General features: G+C 37.8%; 1 long non-coding RNA gene across 1 annotated transcript; it reads left to right on the forward strand.

Moving 5' to 3' along the window:
* The first annotated feature begins 1,530 nt into the window (after positions 1-1,530).
* LOC120513644 lies at positions 1,531-24,880 on the forward strand. Its single transcript, XR_005630315.1, has 6 exons — positions 1,531-1,565; positions 3,460-3,829; positions 18,604-20,200; positions 20,745-20,943; positions 22,228-22,367; positions 24,771-24,880. It is a non-coding gene; the product is annotated as an uncharacterized LOC120513644 (long non-coding RNA).
* The last annotated feature ends 1,914 nt before the right edge of the window (positions 24,881-26,794 follow it).

Consider the following 26,794-nt stretch of genomic DNA (forward strand, 5'->3'; position numbering starts at 1 on the left):
TTCTCCCCAGTTCTTGTCTGCCTACACTGATATCCAGCTCTGGCATGGTGCAGCCATTAGCCTGGGGTTGTGGTGTTGGGGTGCCTGGAGCTCCCCATCACTTGGGGGCTGTGCATCAGCTCAGCCCCACTGGTTTGTCCTTGTGCCCAGACTCCCAGCTCCTCGGCCAAGCAGCCAGCTCTTGGCACTTGCCACTATTTGGTGGAGGTGCAAATTGGTTCAGCTTCCAGTTACCTTAGCTTTTTGCTGCATGCCTTGAGTCTGGTTGCATGCTTCTCTGCTTCCAGGTCCCGAAATATTACATTGCCAGTACCACTTAACAGTGATCTAACAGGAGAATCTAGAAAGTTGTCAGAAGAGCAGCTTTTTGTCAGCCCTGCCATGCTTTCAGGTTAACTAAAAAGGACAGGGGAGTAAATGTCTGGCAATGCTGAGCTTTCCTGCACAGATTTTCTTCCTGTTTTTCTATGGTCTTTCTTACATTAACTTAAATTTGTCCATGCTATTGCTTATTCACTTCTGAATGTACTTTTGCTCCATCCTCTCAGGCAGTTTGTTTTTCTTTTATTTATATTGAAGTACAGAGATGTATCAGAAGTTCAGCTTAATTGCTCTGCAACTGTCAAATTCTCTGTGTGCATAAAAGGAGAGAGAGGAATTTGTTATATGGGCAGATAGTAACAGGACAAGGGGCAATGGTTTTAACTGAGAGAGGGCTGTTTAATTTAGATATTAGGAAGAAATTCTTTACTCAGAGGATGGTGAGGCACTGTAACAGGTTGCCCAAAGAATCTGTGGATACAGCATCCCTGAAAGTGGTTAAGGCCAGGTTAGATGGGGCCCTGAACAACCTGATCTAGTGAATGCCATCCCTGCCCATATCAGGGGCATTGGAAGTAGATGATCTTCAAGCACAAACCATTCTATGAAACTGAAGATGCAGAGTGAAGTTGAGAATAAGCAGAGTAAAAGTTAACCAAACTGGTTATATTTTATTTTTCGTAATAGAATCCAAAGTGATGTCTTTCGAGATTAAACTTTGCTAATATCTGTGGGCATTTGCTTTGCACAAGCTGTTTTTTGTAGAGGACTAAAAAAATCGAATTTCCAGTCTTTTTTCTAAAGACAAATTTATTTATTATCCAAATTAGATCTCTGATTAATAGAATTTCTCAAGAAGTATGCTATTTTCATACATCTATACACACTGGAAATATTGTAGAGCTGAAGAAATTACCTTTTTTTCAGGAGAAGAGAGACAAATCAGGATAGGGAAGTAATTTTTCAGCCATTTGTCTTCTCAAAACACACTAACAGCATTCGTGCCTTGAGTTGAACCCCACAGCTTCATACCTTCTAGAGGTGAAAATAAGAAAGCATGGACAAAATTTGCCCAATGTGTTCTGTCTGATTCTGACTCTATACATTACTGTGTCTATAAACTGCATTTAGGTTTCCTCTGAAGACCTGTTGAAGTGGAAACTCCTTTGGATTTCCTCTTGACCTAAGAAGACCTGTTGAAGTGGAAACTCCTTTGGCGGCCTTGCAGCTTTTATGGCTCCAGGGTAAGTGGAAAATGTGGCATATAGAACAGAATCAGAAAACTTTATAATGGTAACAGGACATTTGAACAGCAGTATAACTTTTGAGCTGAATCTCATAATTTTTTTTTGTGAAAAAACTGCTTCTGTGAATTTTCAGTGAATGGCATGTAAGTGAGCATTTGCATGTACAAAGTTTTATCAGACATAGTGAAATAGACTTAAAGACTTTCTGATGGAGTCTATCAGATTTACTAGTGAATTATTTTATTTCTACTGACTTTGTGAACTATCTTATAGAACAGCATTTTTATTGATACAGAGTTTGTGAGTGGCTTAATACATGGGAATAAAAATGAAAAAACATTCTAAAGGTCTTTCAGGTATTTCTTTAAAAGTCAAAGGCAGTGTTTTCCTGAGACATGAGTTAGAGTGGAGGCAATTCTAGATAAGCCACTCCTTCTGAATTAAAACATCTTATAGGAATTTTAGGAATATTTGTTTCATTTTAGTATGTCTTAGAGATCTCAAAAAATGCCTTATTTTTCTCATTTTCCTCTTTTGGACACTTGACTCCAGATTCCCTGTCATGTTAGTGAGAAAAACTCAAGGGTTTAACGAGAGCTGTTGCTGTGACCAATGAAGGGCTTTGTGCAAGATGGAAGTACTGACAGTGCTGTCATTATATCCATTCCTTGGGCATGGATATAACAGCCAGTGGTACCCTGTGCACCATTAGAAGTACCAACACTACAGAAGAGCACCCAACAACTTTTGGTGTTCTATACTGAGTGTGGAAAGTACATTAGTAAGACAATTATTTTCCCTTTCACTTTGTCCGTCTGGACTGGGCTTTTGCCTGGCTTTGGGGTCCACAAAACAAAAACAAACAAAAAAACCTCATCATGCAGAGAATCCTAAACCCTTCCATCTTTTTATAGCATTTCATGACTTCTTGCTGTTTGTATTTATTTTAAGTTTAAGCTTAGAATAGGATGCTTGAAAGACATTTTTTTGAATTGTGGAGTTTCACAGCATTTTTGGAAATCATTCTCTTCTCGTGAAGTACCTTGTGTGATGTTTGCACAGCACAAAATAAAAATGTCTCCTCTATCCTCATACTTCCTGCTACTGGATGAAAACAGATATGATTGCTTGGCTATCTTCATATGCAGCTTTTATTTCTATCTCCAGTTCTTAAGTCTTTTCATGGTCCCTGGTTCCAGTATAGCCTCTGCATGACTAATTGATCCATCTTCATCAGGTTACCATCTTATTAAGTGATTGTCACAATGTATAAATCTGATGTTTACTGGACAATTAAGCATTTTAAGAGGTATTGTGCACTTTCAATTTGTAATAGTGGCTTTTTGTTATGAACTGTATTAATCTTTAATCTATTTGGCTGCTTTTTTTAAGGAAAACAAAAACCAGATCTGTGAGTTTTACCTCCAGTACTGTTTTGATCTCCTTGCTTCAGTCTCTGGTTATTATTGGTGTGTGGTTAGTGAATTCTGGAAAATTGGTTGACTTGGATATTGTTGAGGTCTTTCAAATACACTCTGTATGCTTCTGACTGTACTGGTTTGCACATTTACAGACCTTTTTAGAGGTATTTTGAGTTTTGGCTAAGGTCTTCAGGGTTATGGACTAATTTCTTTGGCCTTTGATGGTTCTGAAGTCATGAGCAGAGCCAGCCAGGGGCTGTCTGACATTTTTGTTTCCAGAAACTTCTTACTAGCAATTCTGTTTCCCAGCAAGAAGTTTCCAGGTTCATGGTTTCCACACATTTGAGCAAAATAGTGATTTTTTTGCAGGGCCTATGTCTGTCTGAGTGCTTCAGCTATGCAGTGATACCTAAAGTGCCTCTTCTTGCCAAAGGAGTATGTATTTAATACTGGTTTTTTTTTCTCCCCAGCCTATCCATACCTCCCCTGGGAGTGGTTGGACTATGCAGCTGTGACTTGTGCTGACTTGTGCTGTGACTCTTGGGGTGTCCTGTGCAGGGTCAGAAGCTGGACTTGATGATCCTGGTGTGTCCCTTCTGACTCAGGATATTGTATGACTCGATGACTCCAAACCCACACCTCACAGCACAGGAAATGAGAACAGTGATCTGATTTCTTGGCCAAGCCTTGAGAGACTGCCTTCAGAAGGAGAAGATGGGAAACTGATTTTTAACAGTGACTCAGTGTCATCATCTTCAGCCCAGCCCCGACTCAAACTATCAAACAACCTGTACTGAATAAGGAAGAAATCTGCACCCCAGGTTTCCTGCATGCAAGCAAGTAAGTTCATGTCTCCTCTATGGCCTTGTGTGGATGATAAAGCTATGGTTTGCCTCTTCCCCAAGACTGCAACACCACTTACATTGCAGCTTTAAGGAGTTTTTAATTATTTTGAAAATGGTCTTTCTAGTTCTGATAACTCTTAAAAATGTAGCCAAGCAAGAGTATAATCTATTAAAACAAAAGTCAGTCAGCCAGCCTTTGCTGCTCAGCTTTTGCTACCAATCTGTTACGCCTGTCACAACAAGTTGACAGATTGTCACAATAAATGGCACAAGTTTAGGATGTTGTTTTGTTTAGCCTTTGTATGAAGTGCTTTGAAACACATTTTAGTAGAGGAGTGTAATTAAAGTATAGCAAATGAATTCTGAAAGAGGGGAATAAGTTACACAGTAGTTAAAAATTATTAGAATAATATTTTCTATTATTTTTTGTTTACTTGAGGGGACTGCAAATTACTGCAAGTGGTTGTGAATATTAAGTAAGTAAATATTAATAAGGAACTTATTGCCTGAAAGCAAACTATGAATGTGAATATTTCATTTACTTACTCAAATTACTTAGTTGGTAATTACTACTCCTAAACAAGAGAATGCAGCCTGCCAAATATTCACCCCATAAGAGGAAGAAAACCTGATGTCTCTTCCAAGAAATGAAAATGTCCAGCCATTGGTATATTTTTATTAGGTATTTGTGTTCTGTCTGATTTTCCACAGAAATGTGATATTTTTCTTTTCCTTCTTTTTTTACATCCTGGAGAAGTCTCTGGGCAGAGATGTGATTTTGGTACCAGTTCTCACTCCTCACTCCTCCTCTGTCATCATCCTCAGTGATGACACTGATGCATTAATGGCCCGTTAAAAGTTCTACTACCATGTCTCCAACCATGTGTGGAGTCCAACTGACTCTACTGCCATCCCTTGCTAATTTTGACTCCTTTGGCATTGTTAAAACCAATCCTTTTTGAAACCATTCTGTTCTAAAACCACCTTCTTATATGTCCTGAACAAGTTTGTTTGAGATTGCTCAAAAAATCACCTTCAAGTGTATGAGCAAAAGTCTGATTGAATATTAAACTATAAAGCACAACAAATTCATTGTCAAGATTCACTCTACTTACAAAGGACACCTGAGGCACAACAAGGGGGGAAGCAAGCAATAACAAAACCAAACAAGATCCAGGCTATTAAAACAGAAATTAATTGAAAATACCTAAGTCTATGTGTGTGTCTGTGTGTAAAGACAATGTAAGCAAGAAAGAAAAAGAATGCATCCTAAAGCTTTACAACACTTAACAGTACTTTAACCTAACTTATGCCTTTATTTATAGCTTAACTTTAACAATCTAACAGAGAAGTAGCACTTAACAGCATTTATGCTAAATTATAACTATAACTTAACCTAACTTCTAGACATATGCGCAAAGAGTATGTGTGCAGACATGGTGCAAGATAAGGTACCTGTGGAAAAATTCCCCTCAGAGGTCAGTGAATATACTCACTTCAGATGCTTTTGCATCTCCAGATGGGTCCCACTCTGGACTGCTGTTTATAGGGTCTCATGAGAGTGAACTTCAGTCATTACAGTGTTTCATCCTGGCCATGGTTTGGGTTGGCAGTTTGTTTGAAAGTGTGAGAACAGGAATGTTATGCCATTCAGGCCAGATAAATATTTTCCAAGGCTGGTCATGGGAAAAACTGAAGCTTGTGAGGAGTTTCTGAGAGGAGACAGTGGCTATTACTGTCAGCACCATGGGCTGTTGTCGTTCAGACCCATGACCTTGTTCAGCCTTGATCCCTCCTCATCTTGAATCCTAGCTACCTCTTGTTCTAGTCAAATGCTTTCAGAGGGACTATACCATATGTACACAGAGGACTTCCCATCCATGTCCTTGTGTTTCTTTGTCCTGACTTTCTGCACATGCACATTTTTCTTTCTCACAGGAGGTGAATGCCATCTAATTTCCCATCCTTCTGACTGTATCATTAGAATTTTGGCTAATCTCATTAGTTCCCATTTAATTATATTAATTTAACTTCTTCATGACTGTGTTGTTTCTTCTTCCCACTGTACTTCTAATCACCCCCTGCTCTGTCTGGTACTCTACTAGCACTCTGTGGTGTCAGTTTCAGCACCTCTCTTTCTCTCTCTCCTTTTGTTCTTACTAGGTTTTCTAGGTTAGTACCTAAGTTCCTGGGGTAATAGAGCTTTTATTGCATTTCACTGAAAATTTTATTTTTCAAAGATGTGGGCAAGATTTCCAGGTCAGAGGGTGGCTAAAATACAGATTATCAGAATATCACTAGGTTCTGGTGGGCCCAAAAGGTTCTCCAAATGCTCATCCCTGCAGGCTGAACAAAGAAAAGACCTGCCAGTATTCTGCAACTGGTATAAGTGTTCTGGAGAAGTGTTCCTGGGGTGCACGGTCACCTAACTCCTCTCCTGAAGTGCTTGCCTTTCACATATGCCAGCCAGACAGCAATGCAGTGTGGGTGTGGAAAGCTTTTACCTTTAGGGCTTGGCATATTGAAGAAGTTACCAGAAACTATGAAATAACAGTATTTCTTCTTCTTCTTCTTCTTTTTGTTATTATAGTTTATGCTAGACTTCTGTACATTATTACATCCCAGAACATTGCCAAAGCAAGCAAAAAGTTTTTGTGTTTTTCAAAATTAAAGAAGAAAGATCATTGATTATTTTTGTGTAAGGAAGGGACAGGAACTGGATACCCCATATAATATAGCTATCTTTTAAAATGAATGCAATTAAGAAAAATTGTCATAAGTGGATTAATATTATCATTGTTCTTGTATACATACACAGAGACAAATTTTCTAGCCAAATAATCATATCACAAACAAAGATTTATAATTTTCTTGGTTATTTTGTGTTTTTGCAAAGAACAAACACAAGGACTGGACAAGGCAACCTGTATACACACAACACTGTTAAAACGCCTACTCATCCTGGGAGGTCACTGCTGTGGATGAGCCTTGCAGAGGCTGGACATTGATTAAAATTTGTGAAAATATCTCCTAATTGAACCAGTTCAGCCTGCATAGATTAGTGTAAAGATCACCCTCTTCAGCACTGCTGTAAGATTCAAAACTCAGGACAAAGGTTTCCAGGGACCTTCTTTGTCTTGGTTGAACACTGGCCATCTCTCTGTACTGAGTCAACCAGCTGCAGCATGACCTCTCAGTCAATTTGTTCATGACCTTACAGGCCATGTTGGGGTGCTTGCCAAGAGAGATGGTGCTTTTTGCAGAGGTCTTGTCCTCTTCACAGACAAGAGTCAAGGCCAGCAGAAAAGACATATTGTCCCCACCCTTTTGGTGATGTGGAATTGAAGGATGAAACTGAAGGATGAACTGAACCATGATAGTTAGCCAAAGTCAGAGAGTACTGAGACACATCAATCTGAGTCAGATTCCAGGATCTGACCCAGAAGTTTCCTTACAGTTTATCTCAAAGAGAAACTGCTTTAAATGAAGGGCAGCAGAAACACTGAGATTCAGTTTAATAAAATTAATACACATGGTAAAACTATTTCCCCTAGCAATAGTGCAGTCAGTTTCATAGAAGAGCAAGAGAAAAAACACAGTTCATGAATAAAGCAGTCCAAGGAAACAGATGAAGAAGTAAGTATATTAATTTAAATACTCATGTGAGTTTAACTAAGTTCCTAGGAAATAATGAACTAGAGCAATGGCATTCCATCTTCAGTGGTGATGGATTTCTAAAGAAATTAATTTTAATGTATTTGGTTGAAAAACATTTGACTCATTTAATTGAATGTTTAGTAGAAAGGGAGTAGCTCTTCAGACCTGTTGCTTAGATTTCTGAAATCAGTGGATATGGTGCTGTGTAATTATTTTGGTATTAGCTCAGCTTCACACTGGGGCAAGCAATGTGATCTGCAAGCTGACAAAGACCAGAGGGTGCACTAGACCTCAACAGGCCAGCTGTTTACCTCACATCAGTAGAACAAAATCTTTTTACAAAATTGAAAATCTAACTAGCTCCCTGTGTGAGTAGTTACAGGCTTTGGATACCCATGAGGACTGTTTTTGACACCTGAGGTTTATACAGTTCCCATAGTGTTTGTCAGACAGGCTTGTAGAACTGATCCATAGTGCATCCTCTGTCATGTTTTTTATCCACATTCTATTGATACCATCCTCACAGTTCTATTTATTAGATTTTCCAATGATACAGCCTTAGATATACAGCAAGGTTTCCCTTCCAAGGCAAGACATTTATAGAAAGACACAGATGTTCTCAGAGCTCTGTGGCCCTGCATTGTGTCAAGCGGTGTTCAGAGCTCAGGAGAGCTTCTGTTGCTTCACATTTACTAAATAGCTTCCATGAAGTCTCCTGTTTCCTTCTTCCCTACTAGGTTTCTCACATTTAAGTAGTCTTTCCACTACCACATATATTCTTCTTACAATGAGCACTACCAAATATGTAGCTAAAACAAGACAGAATAGGAATCTAGATTAGGAATAGGAATTTAGAATAACATTTTTTGCGTTAAATGAAATTTAATCTCAGAATACATATTTTCCTTCTGTGATTTGTTTTGTTTTGTTTTGTTTTCCTAATCTCTGTTATTTTTATCCAAGGTTGTTCATTTACAGAGCTACCACATTTCCGTGACTGGTACCTCTGAGATCATCTAACTGATCCATCAAAGCAGGGTCTCTTAGAGTAGGTTGCCCAGGACCATAACCAGTTAGGATTTGCATATCTTTAGGAACAAAGTCTCCAGAACCTCTCTGAGCAACCTGCTCAACTGTTTGACCACGCTTACAGCAAAAGTGTGGGATTTTTAAAATGTTTAAATCGTATTCGTTGTGATTCTATTTGTGCTATTTCTGTTTATCTGCTCCCTGAGCATCCTTAAGAAAAATCCTCCTCTGTTGTCTTTACTCCCATCTGGTTTATATATACACGTGTAATCGTCCCCTCACACTCACCCTCCCTCAAGTTGTCCAGAACAATTGCAAGTCTCTGAGTAGCTCCTGACAGACAAGGTAGCTCAGCTATTGCACAAGAATATATGTATAATTCTGAATTTATATTAACCCAAAGCATATTAATTTAATTTTTTCTTATTATGAATGGTGTGAAGGGACACCAGAATAAGCCAAAGTCAGGTGAAAGAGTGGTGGGATAACCTATGCGAACATCAATTCAGATTATTTTCAGGCTTCTTCATATGTTTAAATAAAAACTGCTGCCATTTCTCAAATTTGAATTGGTCTCAGTTTTCTTGGAAAACGGTTTTCCGTATTTTGTTGCCTTGCATCTATTTTTGTCTACCACAACCCAATTTGTATGATTTTAATCCTTTAATCATAGTTTCATTGTGACACTCTCAGATACCTAGTGATGGGGGCTTCATTTCTTTGTTCCTCATGTACTTCTTGCATAACTTTGATAATTGAAAGAAAAATGACATCGCTGAGAATCATTTTTGTTTCACTTTATGAAGATGAAAATTAACAGACAATCTTTTAAGGAGATAAAATTAATAATTTTTCTCAATTTCTCTATGCATTGTTATGAAAAAAGACTCAAGGACATATACACACTCCGATCTGCAGCTGCTGTGTAAATTTGTTCAAAATTTTTTGTTTATTCTGGTGATTCCAGAGCTTACTTTTTTGACTGTAAAGATACAAGCAATCCCTGTTAGATTAAGATTGCCTCTCCATACCTAAGAGCTTGTACCTTTAATGTTTCATATATAAATGAAAATTAAATATCTAAAATACAGGCACTCTTATTCCTAAATATTCTCCATTCTGTTTGTAAGAGGGAAGAGCTGATCTCAAGAAAAACTGCTTTTTAATCTTCTCTGGACTGGACTGTGTGTCATAGTATTTTTGGCTGGGCAAGCTGATTATCAGCTTTCCAGTGCAATGGAGTATTTTATGAATTGAGTGCAAAAGGTCCTTAAGCAGCAAAGTCTGCAGTTCTGCCTCTCAGCAAGGAGGAATAATGTTTCCTCAAAGAGAATCTGCTGTGTTGGTTTGTAGGGAGTGGGAGGCAGTTGTGTTTAGCACACTTCAGCACTGATCTCCCAGAGCTTCAAGAAAATAATTTCAAAGGACATTTCATGTCCTCAGATGGCCAGTGGAAAAATAAAGAAGCCCAGTAGTAACATAAATGTTCTTCTGCTGGTGTCATGAGGCAGACAGAGAAAAGGAGAGAAAGGAAAATTTGGCAGTTTGAACAGTACAAGTTTATAAAGGCGAGACCAAAAAAAATGCCATTACCAGCACTCTCATGTTTTTCAGTTAAACCCTGCATTGCTCTTGAAAGCTTAGACCACAGCTAATGACCCAAAGAAGAAGCTTAATTGTTTATGAAATCTTTCATTTCTGCTGTTGGATGCTTCAAATTTAACTTCGTAACCCATATTACCTTGACAGATAGAGCATCTCTCTGTTTATTTTAAAGGGAGATACCATGTACCAAATGCCCATTATATGAGCAGTGGAGCAGAGCAAGACTTCTAGAGGAAATTAACAAGTCTAGTTACTTCCTTTTATTACTGGCAGTAGTAAACTTATTAAAAGTGAATTATTAGCATATTTATTGAAAGCCAGGCATTTTTGAAGTGTGTCAGACTGCACATTAAGAAATCTGGAAAGATTGAAAATGTTCACTAGAGAGTCTCAAAATTTTAGGAACAGTCAGCAAACCTTTTCAGTGAAATCTGTCCTCAGTTCGGAGATGGTAAGAGGAATTCCTTAATCAGAATAATCAATGACTTAGATGCATAGAGACTCTTATGCATTACTCCAGCTGCACAGGGGTCTATAAGACAACCACGTCCTAATCACTCCCTAACAACTCTGACTGACAGTCTCATTAATATTGGTTTCCTCTCTAAATTCTCCTTGAAATTCATATGTGAGTTTGGAAAAATTGATGAATTTTTTCTGCAAAATGCAAAGAATTTTGACAAACTTCCCTAAAGTATGAAGACTAGTGATATGCTACAATTTAGGGGTAAAAGTGTATGTTAGTAATTGTGGGTTTATTTTTTATACAATATACTACCTTTTTTTTCTGCACTATTATTTTGAACATGTTTTGCTGGCAAGCAATGACAAAGGACCATTACTAGCAGGAGTTTTATGCTTCTTTACATTTCCTTACTTGACAATCAATATTAATATTATCTTTTGTGTGATCCACTTGGATGGACAAGAGTTTTTTATTTGTCCAACAGAACATTTTTGAAACATTGTGTAATGGATGTACACAATGTGTCCTCCCACCCCCAGATAATGAGTGTGCTAAATCTGTGCATGTAGACCTTAGGAAATATCACTGGTTTTGGTGTAGAAAGGAACTAATGAAGCTGGCATCTTCCCTCCATGTTCTTTCACTAGCTGAAGTGCTCTCCTGCAAATCTTTGCTTTGGTAGCTGCTGTCTCCAGTAGGATTTTCAGATGGTTGCTTTGGGTAAGTCGGGCTTGGCTGATTAACTTAGTTGATTAAGCATGTTGCTAATAATGCCAAGGATATGGATTTTATCCCTATATGGGCCATTCACCTAGGAGCTGGACTCAGTGATCCTTGTGAGCCCTTTCCAACTCAGTATATTATGTGATTCTGTCACTCACAAGCAATAATTGTTGTGTATGCTATGCTTATATCCCTAAACTCTCATTTGTGTTTGTCCATGGGTGAAATTTCTTTGCCTGCTCACTCCTCTTCAGCTAAGTCAAGCAGTGCAGGCGTTCCGAAATGTAGAAGGAAACAACTGATTGGAGATGCCAGCAGCACCACACTGTCATTGTCCCAGCTTTGGCATGCAGACACCATTGTCTCAGCCAGAAAGCCTTATTTAATGGAAAATAAAACATCTCCAGGGCCATTGTTCCCAGTTGTGGTTCCTGTCATGTTATTTTAGTTACTTGAATTTGTTTTGCGATTAACCAGGTAATTTTATATTCCAGTTTATTCTGTTTTAAAAATGTCTGCTCTTATATTTCTTTCTTTACTAAATGTGTGAACAAACTGCTGTGATACCAATATCTGTATAAAAACAGCAATGAGATATAGATACCCATCTTTTTTTTCCATCCACATAAGTTTTTCAAAGTTTAAACAGTTTAACAGAAAGTGGTCTATTGTGAAAAGGTTTCAGTGAAAGGACCTTACACCCCTTTTTTTTTTACTAAACAAGTACTATTTTTATTTTCCAAATTTATTGTTATTACAAAGGACAATAACTTCTAATTCTTAGGTGTCAGCCTTGGGTATGATTTGGTACCTTAGATTCATATAATGTTGTTTCAATGTATGCATGCACATGCCTTTGCACCTCTGTATATGTATCACGTGTGGGGAACACTTTGCTCTGCTCGTTTCAGGAAGGCAAGTGAAAAAGTACAGCCTTTCAGTACAGCTAACAATAAATTTGTGGAGTTCCATGGATTTCAGTTGAGGAGCTGGCGTGTTCATAATCTCTAGATCAACCTGCCTGGTATGAGCCTGCTCTGTACAAATGAGAATAAAACTATATAATCCTCAGAAGCTAGAGCAGAGGTATATGATAGCAACAGCTAAAAGCCTGTGATCAGATGGATGTGAACTTCATCTTAGTGTACTATGATTTGGTGTGTGACATGTGCAGCATCAGTCCTCTGAGAGTGTCATGGGGAAAAGATCAGCTCTGCTATATAACTGGATGCCAAAACCTTTTTGTAGTTATAATCAAGCAGCAATTATTTTGTTGGAGGGTAAACAAGATAAATGTTTGTGAATTAACAACTGCAGCATCATTTCTTATTTCTCCACTGGAGATGTGCAGCAGGGCCTAAAATGCATCTGCCACTCACTTTTAAAGTAGTTTTAGTTGAGGCTGAACCAGAAGAGTTTGTTCTGGGTTCACCAGAGCTAATGTTGCTACTCTTATCTCTAAAGAGCTCAGACCCTTGTGTTCTGACAGAAGCTTCCATCCTGCTGCTTTCCAGATTGCCTCCACCTCTCTCAAACCTTAGGGCCAATACTTCTATGGACTCCAGGAATTCACAAAACAAATTTAAAGTTTAACTTTTTCAATCTATGCCCCACCAAGAAGCATTTTCTGTGACCATTTGGCCCTCAGTGCTGATGAACTGTTGTTGTGCCATTTCCCTCATCTGCAGTTCTTGTGACCTCAGTGAGTACCACAGGATTAACTGCAAGTCTGTGCGAAAGGACTGAGCCTGGCTGACAGCAGGTTAAAGCATCAGTCTTTGCAAATGCTTAAAGCTGACCTCTTCACTTGGCTACTTGGGCCTGCACCACCTGGTGATCTATCATCTATTTCAGCCCGCTGAAAATCTCTGTGGTGTGTTTCTTTATGCTTTATATTTGTTGAGGATCAGCTTGAACCATTTTGCTTTGACTGCACAGACAAATACTTTGGTATGAGTCATCTGGCACTTTTACACGTTTTATTAGTACTGCTATATTGGTATGAAACCCTTTATCTGTTGCCAGTAGATCTCTCCTTCTGTCTTCTGCTTCTTTTGCTTTATTTTGCTTTGAACTTGCTGTAGTTTTCACCTTTTGCTTTATATTCTTTACCAGCAACTTCCTTTTTGTTACAGGTAATGCCACATTCATAATAACCCCTCCCACCATCTATGTTTTTCCCTATTTTTTTTTGTTCAGTTAGATTTTTTAACTGTTTTGGCTTCTGAGATTGTAGCATTTATAGAAGAGAGTGGAAGCTGGAGCAGGTGCTGTAAGCCTGCTGTAACTTTCTATTACAGTGCAGGTAAAACTAGGTGAAGTGATGGTCTTTCCTTGCCTGAACACATGTCAAAAAGGCATGGAGTGGGAGAGGAATTCAGAAACAAGATGCTGTATATCATCTGGCATATTTCTACTAACTTCTCTGGAGCTAAAAAAATTGCCTGGAACTAAAAAAAATTGCCTGAGATGATTATGGGCCCTAGTTGCTTAATTTCATTTTGTGAAGTGCATTTTTGAGTAAGTATTTGATGCCAACACAGTGAAGCATCTTCTTAAGGAATTATTATCCCTAAGATAAATCTGAGACAAACTGAGGAAAAAAGTGGGACTATTTTCCAGAGTAACAGAAGTAACAATACCTTGTTTTTTTCACTCAGTAATGGATCTTGTATGCTCAGTTAATATTCAGTAATTCATATTCTAATTGCTGCATTTAATAATTTTAGAAATATATTATATTTTGTCTAATTAGAAAAGCATTTAACAAACAAGTATCTAGTTATTATCACTAGAATTCCTACTTTACCTGCTTGTAAAGTAGGTAAAGTATAAAGATGATAGCCTAGTAGGCTGAAATCCTTTTTGAGATTAAAAATTTAAAACTGCATAAGAAAAGCTGTTTGGATATGTGTTGGGAATCAGTTCAGACTTGGTCTAGATACATTTCTGTTGTTTCAGATCAGGATTTTCTGTGCAAAACATCTATTATGCTGCCGAACACGGGAGTGCAGATGGCAGTGGTGGTGATCCAGCCAGCGCAGCAACATGTTTCCATAGCTGGTGTTGAGGAACATGTTCACTGAGGTAGCTCGGGTGCAGCTGCAGTGGGAGCTGCAGGCTGAGCCCAGGCAAAGAGGCCGTGAAGAGCCGACCCTGGGCACTCCAGGGCCCAGGGACCTGTGGCCCAGCCAGGGGACCGGCCACTGGGACACGGCAGGAGCCGACGATCCCAGACCTTCCCACGCTTAGACTGCTGAGGGGAAAAAAGCCCAGGGCAGGTCCCTTCATTCTGGGTCCCTCCCCAGAGACACCAGCCCGAGCTGTTAGTTTGTTATTGCGCTGTGATGAAATGATTTCAATGGTTGGGATGCCTGAGACTGCTACGGGAAACCTGGGGTGCACCCAGTAAGGAAACCTGTTCCGACTGTGGGAGTGTGGGGGCTGTAACTGGGAAGAGCCTCAGTCCCAGCTCAGGTGGTGCAAGAGTGACTGCCAGAATGGCTCCCAGACGGCTGGGCAGGGAAGTTTGCTTAACACTGGACGCTGTCAGCTGCACCAGAAGAGTGTAAAAACAAACTTTAAACTCCAGAGGAAATGTTCATTTTCATCAAACCTGATTTGATTGTGGAAAAAAGGGTGACAGTTTGCTTCCATTGTCATGTTTATAGTGATCCTGAGTGCTCCTGCAGCATAAAGAGATTTATGCCTTTGAGTGCTGCAAAGCTTCTGACCTCAGGAACATTTCTTGGCAATGAGTTTCACAAGGTAATTGTGCACTAAAAAAATGCATTTCCTTCTGTTGGTATGAAATGTGTTGTCTGTCAGTTGTATAGGCTATCTCCTTTCCTTCTTTTTTGATATTACTGGTGAAGATGTTGGTGATTCAAATTCTTTTCTCTGTCTGATGCCTGCCCAGCTCACCAAATAGCCTTTTGGGGTCTTCTGGGGGTGGTGAGCAAATGGGCATTATCAGCCTGTTGAATCTTATCTGTCCTTTATGTGCGTTGAGTCATTATAGAATTTATTTACTCTAGAAGGACTTTATATGTTTTATGAAGAGTCTGCATGTGGAGCTAAAAGCAGCTATACAAGCTGACCCAAGAGATGGTGGTAATAAGCCCTCAGACAGGAAAAAATGCTGGAAGAAAATATTTATCTGAAACAATTTGTCACTACTGTATCTGTTGAAATAAAATGCAAAGGTACCTGAAATGGCATTTGGTAAACAAAAACTTCAAAATCTGAAGTAACTTAAGAGGTGTATTCCATTGAAAGAATATGCAGTACTTTACAACTAGTATTCAAGGAATTAGAGTGTCTTGGTAAGCAAATTCCTCTTGACATTTCTTGCTAAATCTGTGCCTTGTTAAATCCATGACAACCATACTATTGTTGCTGAACTTTGACTCTCTTCAATGTGATTCTGTAATTCTACACTTTTTAATTAGAGAAGCTAAAAGTAACAGCATGTGTGCCTTTGGTGTATTATAACTACAGCTAGCTACTAAATAACTGTGCTTTTAAGTTGTGTATATTTTGCTTGCAAAGTATCTCTGAATTTTTGAATTTATTTAGAAGAGGAAGGTAATATTTTATTAAGCCCTTTCACCCCTTCTATTTGTCACAGATATTTGGGAATACTTTTGATAGCAAAATTAACACTGCTGTTGATAAGTTTTGTGGTTTCTGCCTTTACCATTTGCAGAAAAGTGCCAAGACTAAACCTGAATAAGACCATCAGCATTAAACTTTCTGGCAAACTGGAAGGTTCCTTTAGGTACAAGTATTTTACTCATAATGGGTGTAGAGGAGTTGAGTGAACTCTTAGTGTTCAGAAGTCTAGAAATAGGTACTGTTTTGTGCTTTGTTCTGACTGTCATTAATTAAAAGTGTGATACAAATTGCATCACATGGGAAAAACTGGTAGAGATAACAAACATAGAAGTGATTAATTCAGTGGTGGTTCTGTATGGACAGATTTCTTTTACTGGCCGTGTAGATTCTTAGTAGGTTCAAAAAATTTGCATTTCAGTCAGGGTTTATTGTCCTCCCTGCCTATTTTCACAGCTGCTGCTCAGCTGTGATGATGGGTAAAAATGAAGAGTATGTAAAAACTCTAAGGTCAAATGCTCTGAAATGTTTTTTATCACCTAATTGTCAAATAGTTTCATTCAGAATTCTTAAATGAAACCTCTAATTGCTCAGAGTTCTGATGTCATATTTGGTCATTAAAAGTTATCACTGAAAATGTAACTAGTCCAGAATTATGTGCATTTCTCATGGCAGTGTTTATCACACAGTTACTCATACCATCTCCAATACAACATTACTAGAACAATGTCTAATCTACCTGATTAAAAATTTGATACCTGGAATAAATCTGATACGATGTCTATGTGGAACTCTGTTTAAAGTATCACCAGTAAAAGATTCCCGACTTCATATCACAGAGACAACAAATGCAGAAAAAAAAAAAGGAGTTTCACTACCTGATTAAAAGTTTGATACCTGGAATAAATCTGATAAAATATCTACATGGAACTCTGTTTAAAGTCATCACCAGTAAAAGATTCCTGACTTCATATCACAGAGACAACAAATGCAGAAAAAAAAAAGGAGTTTCTAATCTTTCATTGTATTTACTTTAAATTAGCTGATACAGTCTATATTGTGATCTCTGAAAGTCCTTTATAACCAGAACTTAGGAGGACATTTATACTGTAATAATTATTGCCAACTGAGGTATATATCCCTCATATACTCTAATCTCCATGCTGAACAAACTGAATGATGAGGATATACTGACATATTTATTATTAAAAATAGAATATCCTGTAAGTAGTTATTGAATAAAGATTTCTGCATACTTCTTTTGTTATGATGATTCTACAGTTTTCTTAAATTGTCTTTAAAATATATTGTCTTGTTCTATATCCCTGTGAAGTAGTGAACAGTCAGTGTGTAGCATCATGAACAAATCTGTTTATAAAGATGAGCATTGCATACAGGTGCTCTATAAACTATTCAGCCAGGTAACATGTGTTTATAACTTCCTGTATTTAAAATAAATTGCTTTTAAAATCTTAAATTGTTAATGAATTTTTAAAAATTACTTGTTTACTTGGAGAAAAATGTGCTGTTATAGCATTATTAGCTGAGAAATCCTTCACACTGGTTTTAGATACTTTCTGCAAACTGCCAGCATGACTTGATTTCGTTGGAGTTGGTCACATCATGCAGCTGTGACAGAGGATGATTTTCTTGAGTGTGTCTCATGCATGATGAGTTTGATTAGGAGGAGTGTTTTTCTTACTTACTTAAAATGTTCTTCTTTTACAGTGAAAGTGTAAGTTACGATTTTATTTGTAAGCAATTGAAGTGTAGTATCTGCAATACACCACACAAAAGTATATTCACTGTCAAAATGACAAGACAACATCACAGAAATTGACTGCTGGAATTGACAGAGGTGACAATCAGGCTCTGAAACTATTTTGTTCTGATTGCATATTCATGATTCCTCTCTATAATATGTTACAGTTACTGTGTGAGTTGTTCTAAGCAGATGTTTTGATGTGACTAGTCTGACACCTTGTACTTTGAGATTTGCAAGTCTAATCTTTCAATCTTTCACACAGTTCCTTTCACCTTTTTTTTTTTTTTTCCAGTGTCTTAAAAATGACTTGCAGGCTTAGTTCTGGGACACATCCAGGAACAGGTACATGCCAGAGTGCAGCAAACTGCTGCACCCATGTTGCTACACCAGTGATGGTTGATTACTGGTGCAGCAGTAAGCTGCTCTGACACCATACAGCTCACCCACAAGGAGCTGTCAGAAACTGCTGAACACTCATTCAGCAGTAGTGAGAAATGTGTTTTCATGCACACCCATGAGCAAATAATTTGCCTGAATTTCTCTCTGTCCTTGGGTAGCTCTTTGTAAGATGACTCTCTTGTTTGCTGTTTATTTGACTCATTTGGCTTTTAGGAAGTCTCTTCCAACATGCTGTGCCATAATAACGACAGCTGCTGGTGAGTGAATGATAAAGCTGCAGACACTTGTCAAAATAAACTGCTCCATTTGCCTCTTGGATAAGCAGAAGGCAATGTTCTCTCTTCTTTTATGATTTTCATTCAAGTTCAGAGAAAAATTTGGAGAGAACAATGCAAAGACATTATCTATTCCTATTTTTTCTTTCATTGTTTGTTTTTCAGAAAAAGTAAAAGAGTTTGGCAATTGTCCAAATAAATGATGATTTAAATTAATTTTTTTTTCCTTTTCCCAGGAAGCAACAAAAAACCCCTGAAGTTCTATATAACTACATTTCTGAAGACTTTCCAGATTGTATTACTATGTAGTCAATGGTCCAGAAAGAAAATGACTATAAGGAGAATTTATGAACCTTGTGCAAAAAGAGAGATGAGTGAATTGCACTTTTATTTCACATTAATTCCCTCTTTTTTGTCATCCTCCTGTTAACTGTACACAGAAAAGTTTGAACTTGATCTTAATGCCAAAGTAGAAAAGATGGGTTTTATAATTCAAAATATGTTGTGCAGTTAAGAACTACTAGTTCCTATCCATCTCCATTCATGAACAAAGGAAATATATACTATAGGCTGTAATTCAAGACTCAAAGACATGGGAGGGATCCCAAATTTACTTTGCTTTGCTTTGTCCAGTTGCTGCCTTACATCTGACCTTCCTCACATCACAGTCTTTCCACCATATTCCTGGGTGCTGCTGCCCATGTTTTCATTGCAGAAAATATAGAAATCTTACATTGGCTAATCTTTCTCTCTGTGCAGTTCACATCTAAAGGCCATCATGCACCACAGTCATATGGATTTGACTAATTTTTGAGTTAAATATGCTTTTGAGTGGAAAAAGAGAGGGGCATCTCTCTGCAAAGTGGACAAACTCTTGCAGCTCTGAGGCAACTCTTGCAAAGAGTTGCACAAAAAAAAAAAAAACAGCTGAAAGCTAAGTTTTATGCCTGAGGGACAGTGACCAGAGTAACAGGGTAATTTTCTTCTGCTCTCTTTGTGCATCCAGTATAAACACGTCTGGATTTGTTGGACTTTGAGGATTAGTAAGTTGCATGAGTGGAGGATCTGCTCTACCCAAGATTAAAGAAATAGGTCCTGGTATTTTGACAAAGCCAGTCAACAGGAAACCTAGACTTTTCAGACCAGGTTACCTGGACTTAAGGTATTTGAAGTGAGTCAACCAGACAGAGAACACTGTTGAGTCTGGTCCTTTAATGGGGAGTAATTCACATGGCAACACCTTGGACTGTTGTCAACATTTCTGCAGTACTGAATCAGCCTGGAGCAGCAGCTGCAAGAGTACTCAACTTATCAGAAAGCACATTTTGATGTCTACCTAAATGGGAGAATACATTTAAAAACTTAGGTGGAACTACAAAAATCTGGTCCCTTCACAATGCATCATTCAACCTTTCAAGTGTCTCCATGTCCCTCCCAACTCCTAGACCTACCTGCAGCTGAATAGAAAGAGTGAAATCACCTAAGATGGCAGAGCTGTTCAAGCCTTGCTGTTGTCTGAGAGGAAGCAGAAATTACTTTTCTGTCTGCCTATCCCCTGCTGCAGAGACCTGCCTCCTCTTTTGCAGCTTCTGTGGGAGCTCGGTGAGCTCAGGGTGCTGCACTGGGATCTCTGTTCACACAAACCAGAGTGGTGCTGTGCCATGGCCTGCTGGGATAACTCTGCCATCAAGTGAAGAACAGACAGCCTTTTATAGACCCACTGCTGACCTTGTTAAAACAATAAGGATGTTCTCTTCCCTCTAGATGCATGGTCTGGAAAATATTTGTGCTCCTGCAAATTTTGGAAGAGATGTCAAAAGGAGGATATTTTTTGTAAGATGATGACATATTTTTGCAATTCTACTGCTTTTAAGATGCCATACATTGAAATGAAACCTTGTAAATTTTCTAATGATACTTGTAAAGTTTGTTAGTGTAATACCTTTATCAATTTTCATGTTATGCTGGTGCTTTTCTGAAAACAACAACAAACATGATAAAATGCAGTTTGTTAAAAATTGAAGTGTTTAATAGAAATTTTCTCCTAAAAAATAAATTAAAGTCTTAGAGCACATTTTCTGTTTTCTTATGTCAAGGCATTTCATAAATGTCAAAATAGCTTTTCTTTAATTTATAGCATACATTAATGTGCTGTATGTGTATAGAAATTATGTTACTAGATGGTTAATGTAACACTCTTTGAGTTTTATAATGAAAGGAGAACAAAATCTTTTCATGATGTTGGCAAATACTTAGATATTATTGAAATTACTACTTTTAGGGTTTAATTTCATGGTAAATTTTTCATTTCAAGGTAAATATATGATTTTTGACTTTTGACTTGGATATGAATTAATATATTTCTACTAACTTCTAGGAATGTCTTCAGAACACAAATCGTGTTTAATGAGTTTTTTTCACCTTTTTGTAAAGAAGTAGCAACACACATTTTCCCACAAGATGGCAGAGGCGAGTTGTGAAATTTATGGGCAAATATGTATGGAGACACATGAAAATCTGAAAATAGAAGATACAGGCTCAATAAACCAACAAAACAGAGTATCATGTATTATATTGTAAGTTCATATACCATGGCTTTCTGACAGCAAGCCAACACTGAATACGTTCTTATTTCAGTTATCTAAAATCTTATTTTTCTTTAAAATTAAGTCTTTTTGGGTACAGATTTCATTCTCAAATACATATTTTTATATTCATATGGCTGAAAAGTATCATATATTGTATGCTGTTACTTATGTAGTTAGAAGCCACAAATTATTTTAAAAAAAAGAAAGAAAAAAAAGAGGAAAATGTATTTGAAAACACAATTAAAAAGTTTCACTGCATGTGTAGCGATAAATACATATTTTTAAAATTGTATTTTGTATTTCTACAAATTGTATTTTATTAATAATATTAATATTTTATTATGACAGATCTTGTTCTAAATCTCATTCAAATTGACATTAAAAGCCCCATAAGTAATGAAATACTGCATAGCAGGGTTGCCATAAATATACAATAAAGTCCTTGTTCAATAATGAGAGGAACCATCCATCATCAGTGGGCATACAGTGATCTTCCCTGTTCCTAACTGAGAAACAGAAACATGGTTTCACACTACCTTCATAAAAATCCTGCAATTCTTTTTATTCTGATCTAATTTGAGCTTGGCAAGAAAGTGAGTGGAGTAGGGAAGCCAAAACAGCAAATTCCAAGCCTTAAGTAAAAGCTGGTGTTTTTCCTCTGTTTTGTGTGAAGCAGCTTGGACTGTGTGTCTCTGTGTGTACACACCTCCCCCAGCCCCCCTGCCTAATTCCAGCTTTTCCAACCCTATTCCCCAAAAGGATGTTGGGAAAAAGCACCTATACTGCTAATTATGAACACTATTTTACCATGATAATGCAAAGAATGACCATTTCCAAAGATGCTGGTGCAGAGTGAGTGGAGATGTGGTGGAAACCATCAGTGGTGCAAACACAGGAGACAAGGCCAGCTCGCAGCAGCTCAGGAGCTGTCCACATGAGTTCAGCCCTTCCTAAGTCACAGCTCTCTATGAGGGATGGTAGATTTACTCAAGGTAGTGTAAAACCTTCCTGTGAGATTTGCATGAGGAAATGGTTCATCCAAATGGATCCCAGCCGAGGTTAAGGACGGCCATTCAGAAAGCATGGCTTGGCCCCATCCAGCACATGCACTTGTTGGTAAAGAGTCACTCCTGGATACCCGTGTCTTTCCAAAACAGGAGAGAGGCAGCTGAGGGTGTCTGCTCTACAATGTAGCAGGGAATTCTGGCTGAGACAGATTCCTGGTCTTTTCTGCTGACATTGTCGAGTCAGACCAAGTTCCTACTTTTTCAGATGGGCTCCCAGCAAGGTGATATCACCTCGCCCTTCACAGGCAAGGAGAGCTGCCACACAGCCTCAAAGCCAGCAGTGCAGCAGACAGCAGGGATGGACTGACGCTCTCAGCTGCTGTAGGGGGAACAAGAAGAAGCAAGGTAGGCTGCAAGGTCTTGCGCTGAATCTTTGTATAAACTTAACTTTCCCTTTCTGTCCCTCAATTGCTGTTACGCTGTTGGGTCTTTGAGTGTACATTTACAGGAATGCATGTTTTGATGTCAAAAAGACTGTGCAAGTCATCTCTTTATTGTTGAACAGATACGGATGTTGCTTCCCCATGGCTTTGAAAAAGAAATTCCAGTGGGAAGGATGCTCCACAAGTCACCCAAAAATTTTCACCTTAGCTGTTTGAGAGCTTTTGTTAATCTTTAGCATAACTTTCTTAACAATTATAATTTGTGTTCATAATTTGGAATTTGGTTTGGATTTTTTTTCACTTTTGACCAAATTCTAATCTGCTTTGCAACTGCTATGTTGATTGAAGGCTTTGAAAGCTGATGTTTATTTCCTGTAGTTTCTTTATTTTGACTACAATAGATTTTTTGTTCTTCATTATATTTTATGGCTTTCCTGCTTTATGCAAATTTTTGTTATCTCCCTTTACTAAGAGGTAGATTCCACCTCTGCTGAAATCACCAAGGGCTACACTAGTCTCATGAATGAAAATTAAATAAAGTTATGAATGCTTTAAAGCTAATTGATGCATCATGTAAGTATTACACTGGCAAATGCAAATAAGGTGCAGGCTTTACTCTGGCATCTTGGTATCCTTTAGTTTTAACCTGGTAAACAAGGCTTACAAAAGTAACTGTCAGGTATTTTTATGTTTTCAAAACACTTTGTTGCAACATAGACTGAGATGATGTTGTTTGCTCAATGGAAAGCTTTATAGGTGGGTTTTTTTGGTTTTTTTTAAGACTTATTGCAGTTTCAGGTTCCCACTGCTGTTTGGATGTCCCAAAGAATGGGAAGAGTCTGATTCCCAAAACACTACCATCATTTGTACAAATCAGTTTCACAGAGGTAAAATTCAACTTGGCTTCTGAAATCAGTTGTCTGCAAAAACAACCAGAGAAGCTGAAATTAAAAAGAATTTGCCTAAAATGAGTTTTGAGTTTGCTTCTGTTGTGGTATCATCTTTTTGATGTTGAATTAATCGTATCCAAATACAGGATTCCAAATGGAAGCCACTAATGCTCAACAATAAATAAGACATAATCTTACCTTTTCCAAGTGTTCTCGACCATGCTCTGAAGATTTTGAAAGTTTTACATCTGTTGTGAGTTGGTTTAAACTTTTGAGTGCATTGTCACAGAAGGAAAATATACTCATAAAAAAGTCACCATAAACTTTCATTTGGAAAACCTTTTTTAAAAAAATCTATATTCCTTACAAACCATTACCACTTTTAGAAAGCACAACCAAAGGATATAGGAATAGGAATGACTTTTGTGCTTTTTAATTTTTCTAACTGTGACAAGAAAGTGTAGTTTACATATGAAGTGTCAGGTTGTTTGCACAGTCTCACAAGCACGTGGTGGCTTGCAGTTGAGCACAACAGAACAAATGGAGTTGGCATTTTCTTTCAAATTCCTGGTGAGAAATCTGGATTACAAATTGAAGGGAATGGGCTTTAAATAGATGGTATAAGAAATTGTTATTTTTTTAAAATCTTGCATGCACAAACAAGAGCAGATATTGCTTAGCTTTCCACATTTTTTACACATTGGAGAATAATATTATTGTGTGTATTATCTTGTATGTATTACTCTGTAAAATCCCAAAAAAGCAATATGCAAAAGTGTCAATAATTCATGTTTGTATATCACTTGGTTTTGGAAAGAGGAAGGCTGAATCTGGGATGTAAGTCAGATTCATATAAAGAAAATAAACAAATTAATTTAAGCCAGCTTTCTCTTTTGAAAATGAAATAAAATATATTATTTCTTATGCATTTTATTCATCTCAGCATCTCTTTGTTTGGGCCATTTACAAGTAACATTAAAATATTTCATGATATTTGGCTCCAAAAAGACTTTGGAAAGTGAGTTTACTCTACATTTCATCAGAAACAAGGATTCTGGGATCATTGCATTTTCAACTATTCTGTTGATAATAGGTCAGAAAAAGATCTGATCCATTCTTTCAGCTCTTTTCATCTAATAATTGGAAAAGAATAAAAGTATTTTGTTTACATAATGCTACAAGCAGCTCTCTGAACACAAACAAGGAATGAAGATATCAGTACTTTGTCATTACTTTCTAAATTAGAAGTTTTACAAATAGTGCAAACTAAAGAAGGAGGAAAAAAGATTGAAGTTCATATTACAGTGGATTCAACAGTTCTGTCTGACTTTCGGTTTACAGCTGAAGTAAAATGTTTTATCTATCCTTCAGGTGCTTTCAGAATTTCAGCCTGGCTTATGTATGAATGTATGAGTTTTTCCAAGATCTATCTTCCTCTGATTGAGAGGCTTCACATTTTTGTTTATTGCTTACAGGTTGAAGAAATTCACTTGTATATTTGGAAACTTCATGAGGTTCTGTAAAAAGACGGAGCAAAAAGACACCGCTCCAGTAGAGCTTATTGCCCTCTCTGAGAAATGATGCATGGAACACTCTTTTAAAAGAAATTTAAATAAAATGTATAATTAAAATTCAGGTATAAATTCACCTTTTTCCTTGGTTATTTTGAGCAAAGTATGTCAATTTATCAAACAGTTTTACTGTCAAACCAGGCTACTCTGAAAAAGACAAGGAAAAATGCCAAACCACTTGCATTTAAACACTACAAATCCATTTTTATATCTGCCAAGTCTTGCTGGGCTTCACACCAAAATTATGTGAAACTACAAATTTCTTACTTTGCCACTCTGGCTCTCCAAGGATTAATTTAGAAAAGGGGAGTAATAGCCCACACGTGTGCGTTCTCTACCAAGACTCTTTCTTTAACATTTTGTTTTAACAGATTTTTTAGATGTTTTCTATCTCTTTAGAGTTTTAGAGAATAAAACCTTTCAGCCGAAAGTTTTATTATCTTGCAATGAGTACCTGGTCATTAAATCCTCCTGAGTTTTAATAGTATGAGGTCTCTTTCACTTGTGACAAGAAATTTTGCCACAATGTACAGCTCATGCAAAAACCCCTCATACAATTAATTTTTTGATGATTGTCCTTTCCTTGCCTTCTTGACAGAGCAATTCAGTACTTTCCTTACTAATTATGACACTTAAGCGCTTCGGAAAACACTTTTCATCTTCAAAGGTTTCTTCAAGCATTAAGTGATATTTGTTACGTGTTAAAACATTGACATGGGCCAGGCAGAGGAAGAACAGCCCCTTTTGTAGGAGCAGGTAAAGGAGTAGAAGGGTTTGGGATTTGGTCCCATTTGAAGTTGTCCTCACACAGCCTTTTCTGCAGCCGGGCAAGTTTACATAGCCAGTAATTTCACCCTGGCTTAGCCCCCACCTGCCTGCACAAGGTAATAAAGCCAGACCCAAATCCCGGCCTGGATCCCACCATCTGCTTTCCCGGTGCCCAAGGAAGGTTAGCAGATCCCTCCCCGCTGCATGCTGGCCAACAAGCTGTCTGAGCGCCCTGGCCACTGCTCCACCACGCCCTGCGGCATTGACATCCCTCCTCCTGGGTCTCCTTTTGCAAAACAGAGACAGCAGTGCTCCAGCGATCACACGGAAGCAGTGCTCCTCCTTGGAACAAGTGAGCTTCCTGCAGCCCTTCCCATCTCCTGCAGAGGGTGGTAGCTTCTTTATGTAGTCTGAATCTCACCAAGGTACATTGTATAAGCCAGAAATTTTACAGAGTATTATGTTCAAGCCATTTAGTTGCAACAGCCAGTATCACAAATATTGGAGATTTTAGTACATGTAGTAATGAAAACCCAATGGGATAAACTTTCAGGGAAATTTTATGGGGTCGTATTTAATCTCCTGCAGCACACATACCACACCTGCAATAAAAGAGTTGGAAGTATGGTTCAGTATGAGCAGTATGACTGACATGTGAACCAGAAAGTCATAGTGTCAAGAATGTTTTTATTGTGGGCTCTTTTCCTTACCTAATCTCCTTTGTCTCCTTTGTATCTTATCGCTGGACATATTATATTTTACCCGTGCCTCAGTTCCTCTAACTGTACAGTAATGAAATTCACACTTCCCAAAGTGCTTCAAAATCTCTGGACAAACTCAATAATTAAAAATCTCTGGACAACTGGCAGATCTGTATAACAGCAGTGGCAAAACTTCGTAGGCAAAAAGATTTCTGCAGGTACAAGATATACCACAATATGAGACTCTCTGTGATTGCAAAAATTGCATTGATCTAATAGTTCTTGACACACAATTGTTTTCACACTGGCAGTACAAATGCAGCCAGACCTAAGAGACCAAGCACTCCAGGGTAACTACCAAACTTTGGGCTACTAATAACATAAGCATCTAAACAGAAGTGGTTCCTTTCAATATGTACAGATTTTTCCTGATAATATAAATGACATCTGGTTACTGAA

The sequence above is a fragment of the Passer montanus genome, unplaced genomic scaffold, assembly GCF_014805655.1.
Source record: "Passer montanus isolate IOZ18808 unplaced genomic scaffold, ASM1480565v1 scaffold85, whole genome shotgun sequence".
NCBI classification, from domain to species: domain Eukaryota; kingdom Metazoa; phylum Chordata; class Aves; order Passeriformes; family Passeridae; genus Passer; species Passer montanus.